Source organism: Eublepharis macularius, chromosome 18 (genome assembly GCF_028583425.1).
Source record: "Eublepharis macularius isolate TG4126 chromosome 18, MPM_Emac_v1.0, whole genome shotgun sequence".
In the NCBI taxonomy this organism is placed as follows: Eukaryota; Metazoa; Chordata; class Lepidosauria; order Squamata; family Eublepharidae; genus Eublepharis; species Eublepharis macularius.
In genome coordinates, this window is record NC_072807.1 from 30,309,975 (window position 1) to 30,315,014 (window position 5,040).

The following is a 5,040-nucleotide window of genomic DNA, read 5'->3' on the forward strand; positions in this document are numbered from 1 at the left end:
ACTGCTTCTAGATATGGAGGATCCCTTTAGCTACAAAAGCTACTTTACCACTGATGGACCTTTCCATTAATCCATCTAATACCCTTTTAAAGCCATCCATTCTAGTGGCTATCACTAGATCTGCTGGCAGTGAACTCCACAATTTAATTGCTCGTTTAGTAAATGATGTTTCGGAGTCTGGCCTGAACCTATTGCCCGTCAGCTTCAGTGTCCCCCCATCCCTGAAGTCTACTATTACGAGACAGCAAGAGAAAGTTGTATCTTCTTCTTTTCACCTCTCTGATCAATGTAAAGGGAACGCTGCACCCGCTCCATCACAGATGCTGAGATTTTTCTCCATCCCTCAGCTAGGACTCATTTGCTCCGCTCCTCTTACAGCTGGTCGCACCTGGCTAATGTGTAACTTTTATGATGTAACATTAATGTAAGAGCTAGCATCTGAATTTGCTTATTTCCTTCTTCCCTCTGGATATTTTGTCTCTGGAAACAGCTCATCCTTTTCTAAAAGAGTTGTTTGGGGCTACAGTTATCTAAATGTGCTTGCCTTGTGTAGTTTGGCCTAAAGGCTCTCCTATGGCACCTTCAACCACCAGATCACCAAGACGAAGGTCTGCAAAGAAGGCAAGGGTGAGGGAAAGTGACTGGTCTAAATTCATCCTGGCTCAACATGGAGGAGAATATAGGTCTTCCTGATCCTATCCTAGCCCTGTGTCAGACTGGCTGCACTGGCGGGTTAACCAGAACCAGTTGGGGAAGTAAAGGAACACTTCACCCACCAAAATTATTTGGGGATGAAATTCTCTCTCTTTCGTAATCTATATTTGGGAACTGACCCTTGGTTCCCTTACAAAATGTGTAACTGAGGTGCTGCTTCCTGTAAATAATTCTGGTGAGCAGGATTTGCCCCCTGTGACAAAAGAGTTCTTGTTCCTGTAAAATATGTTGGTGGCTTTGGGTTATAGGTAGGAAGTAATGCAGGTGTTTCAGAAAATGGCAGCTTCAAAATGACACAGTTGTTGTCTGCCATAAGGGGCAGAAACTTATTAACATCTGTATATCACAATCGTTCTTCCATTTGTGTGGAGATTTTGTTCTTACTTACCTAGTTCAGCAATCCGTAAATTCTTGCAGGCGTAACTGAAGCCTTGTTTCCATCCAGGAGTCCACCTGAATGTTGCCAGAAATCTGGTCAAGAGCTAGGCATCTTCTTCACAGGTAGGTTCTCCAGAACAGGTGAAGGACAAAATGAATACAGGCCAATAGAAATAACACCCCAAGAATCCTGGGACTTGTAGTTTGGCACAACTGAGGCCAGTACTGTAGCTGCTGTTCTAATGAAGCCTGAAAAGAGAGTTAGGGCCTGCCTGTGATTTGCCAAGCTGCCTGTCTAGGATTGTCTGACTAGGGATTTCCCAGAATTAGAACCGATCTCCAGATAACAGAGATCAGCTCCCCTGAGGAAAATAGTTGCTTTGGAAGGTAGTCTGTATGGCAATATGCCCTGCTGAGGTGCCTCCCCTCCCCAAAGCCCATTTCCCCAGGTTACATGCCTGCCAGAACAAAGGCACCTAATCGTATTACAAGGGCTACGTTTTGCTGGAGGGACGAGCAGGCAAAAGTCACTTAAAAAGCTAAGAACAGTAGTTGACATGCTAAGTTTCACGGGAAAGAGGACAACAGGACACATTCATTTTATGTTATTTATTTTGTAGTATTTTACAATGGAGGTATGCCTATGTATAGTGGCTTGTATTTCATCCCTCTGCTTAGTGAAATTCAAAGCCTTCTTCCCACCAAAGGAGTCTTCTTTTGATGGAAGTGAATAATGAAGGCTAAAAGAAACCTTAAAACTTTTGTCAGTGAACAATGAAAGCTCCTGTTTTAAGAAGAGTTCATCTTAAGTCCAAATAGAAAAGTCGAGTAGCACCTTTAAGACTAACCAACTTTACTGTAGCATAAGCTTCCGAGAATCATAGCTCTCTTCTTCAGATGCACGTGATTCTCGAAAGCTTATGCTACAGTAAAGTTGGTTAGTCTTGAAGGTGCTACTGGACTTTTCTATTTTTGCTACTACAGACTAACACAGCTAACTCCTCTGGATCTATTGTAAGTCCACCAACTCTTTTTAATAGTCAAATGATCAATGATGTAATAGATAAGGCTATGAAGACTGAAAGGAAAAGCTAATAATTATTTCTATTTTAAAATCTTTTACTGATGTATTTCTGATGTATGGCCACAGGCACAGAGGGCTTTAAAAGGGGATCAGACAAATTGAAGAAAGGTAAGGTCCATCAATGGCACTACTATTGACTAAAAGATATCTTGGAAAACTGGTCCTGCCACACAACATGGGGAAAGGTCTCTTGGCCTTGAATTATTTGGGTTTTTTAATTGTCTGTCTTTCTCACTGAAACTCAAGGTGGATTACATACTGTGAGATAGTACAGTGATAACTAAACATAATTTTATCATTATTATAATCATCATTGTTGCTATTGGCATCATTGTTATTAATATTATAGGGGCCAACCATAGCAACTGGTTGGCCTGTTCTGAGAGACAAGATGGAGTACAGCTGGTCGCACCTGGCTAATGTGTAACTTTTATGATGTAACATTAATGTAAGAGCTAGCATCTGAATTTGCTTATTTCCTTCTTCCCTCTGGATATTTTGTCTCTGGAAACAGCTCATCCTTTTCTAAAAGAGTTGTTTGGGGCTACAGTTATCTAAATGTGCTTGCCTTGTGTAGTTTGGCCTAAAGGCTCTCCTATGGCACCTTCAACCACCAGATCACCAAGACGAAGGTCTGCAAAGAAGGCAAGGGTGAGGGAAAGTGACTGGTCTAAATTCATCCTGGCTCAACATGGAGGAGAATATAGGTCTTCCTGATCCTATCCTAGCCCTGTGTCAGACTGGCTGCACTGGCGGGTTAACCAGAACCAGTTGGGGAAGTAAAGGAACACTTCACCCACCAAAATTATTTGGGGATGAAATTCTCTCTCTTTCGTAATCTATATTTGGGAACTGACCCTTGGTTCCCTTACAAAATGTGTAACTGAGGTGCTGCTTCCTGTAAATAATTCTGGTGAGCAGGATTTGCCCCCTGTGACAAAAGAGTTCTTGTTCCTGTAAAATATGTTGGTGGCTTTGGGTTATAGGTAGGAAGTAATGCAGGTGTTTCAGAAAATGGCAGCTTCAAAATGACACAGTTGTTGTCTGCCATAAGGGGCAGAAACTTATTAACATCTGTATATCACAATCGTTCTTCCATTTGTGTGGAGATTTTGTTCTTACTTACCTAGTTCAGCAATCCGTAAATTCTTGCAGGCGTAACTGAAGCCTTGTTTCCATCCAGGAGTCCACCTGAATGTTGCCAGAAATCTGGTCAAGAGCTAGGCATCTTCTTCACAGGTAGGTTCTCCAGAACAGGTGAAGGACAAAATGAATACAGGCCAATAGAAATAACACCCCAAGAATCCTGGGACTTGTAGTTTGGCACAACTGAGGCCAGTACTGTAGCTGCTGTTCTAATGAAGCCTGAAAAGAGAGTTAGGGCCTGCCTGTGATTTGCCAAGCTGCCTGTCTAGGATTGTCTGACTAGGGATTTCCCAGAATTAGAACCGATCTCCAGATAACAGAGATCAGCTCCCCTGAGGAAAATAGTTGCTTTGGAAGGTAGTCTGTATGGCAATATGCCCTGCTGAGGTGCCTCCCCTCCCCAAAGCCCATTTCCCCAGGTTACATGCCTGCCAGAACAAAGGCACCTAATCGTATTACAAGGGCTACGTTTTGCTGGAGGGACGAGCAGGCAAAAGTCACTTAAAAAGCTAAGAACAGTAGTTGACATGCTAAGTTTCACGGGAAAGAGGACAACAGGACACATTCATTTTATGTTATTTATTTTGTAGTATTTTACAATGGAGGTATGCCTATGTATAGTGGCTTGTATTTCATCCCTCTGCTTAGTGAAATTCAAAGCCTTCTTCCCACCAAAGGAGTCTTCTTTTGATGGAAGTGAATAATGAAGGCTAAAAGAAACCTTAAAACTTTTGTCAGTGAACAATGAAAGCTCCTGTTTTAAGAAGAGTTCATCTTAAGTCCAAATAGAAAAGTCGAGTAGCACCTTTAAGACTAACCAACTTTACTGTAGCATAAGCTTCCGAGAATCATAGCTCTCTTCTTCAGATGCACGTGATTCTCGAAAGCTTATGCTACAGTAAAGTTGGTTAGTCTTGAAGGTGCTACTGGACTTTTCTATTTTTGCTACTACAGACTAACACAGCTAACTCCTCTGGATCTATTGTAAGTCCACCAACTCTTTTTAATAGTCAAATGATCAATGATGTAATAGATAAGGCTATGAAGACTGAAAGGAAAAGCTAATAATTATTTCTATTTTAAAATCTTTTACTGATGTATTTCTGATGTATGGCCACAGGCACAGAGGGCTTTAAAAGGGGATCAGACAAATTGAAGAAAGGTAAGGTCCATCAATGGCACTACTATTGACTAAAAGATATCTTGGAAAACTGGTCCTGCCACACAACATGGGGAAAGGTCTCTTGGCCTTGAATTATTTGGGTTTTTTAATTGTCTGTCTTTCTCACTGAAACTCAAGGTGGATTACATACTGTGAGATAGTACAGTGATAACTAAACATAATTTTATCATTATTATAATCATCATTGTTGCTATTGGCATCATTGTTATTAATATTATAGGGGCCAACCATAGCAACTGGTTGGCCTGTTCTGAGAGACAAGATGGAGGACTACATGGACCCAGCCGGGCCCTCCTCAGGTCCTCATGGCAGGCATTGCAGCGCGTCCCCTTTAAATGCCGTTGCCATTTACAGGCCGCGTGCCGGGCGGTTGGCCGTTCCCTGATTGGACCGTTACTTTCTATTTCGAATCACCTCCTTCCTTCTGCAGGTTATGCTTCCACCGGGAAAAAAAAGAGTCCGGAGGGCCCGCCTACCGAGCGTTCTCAAGGCGGGCCGGAAGGGTGTGAGCGACAGGCGGAGGGATATGGCAAGG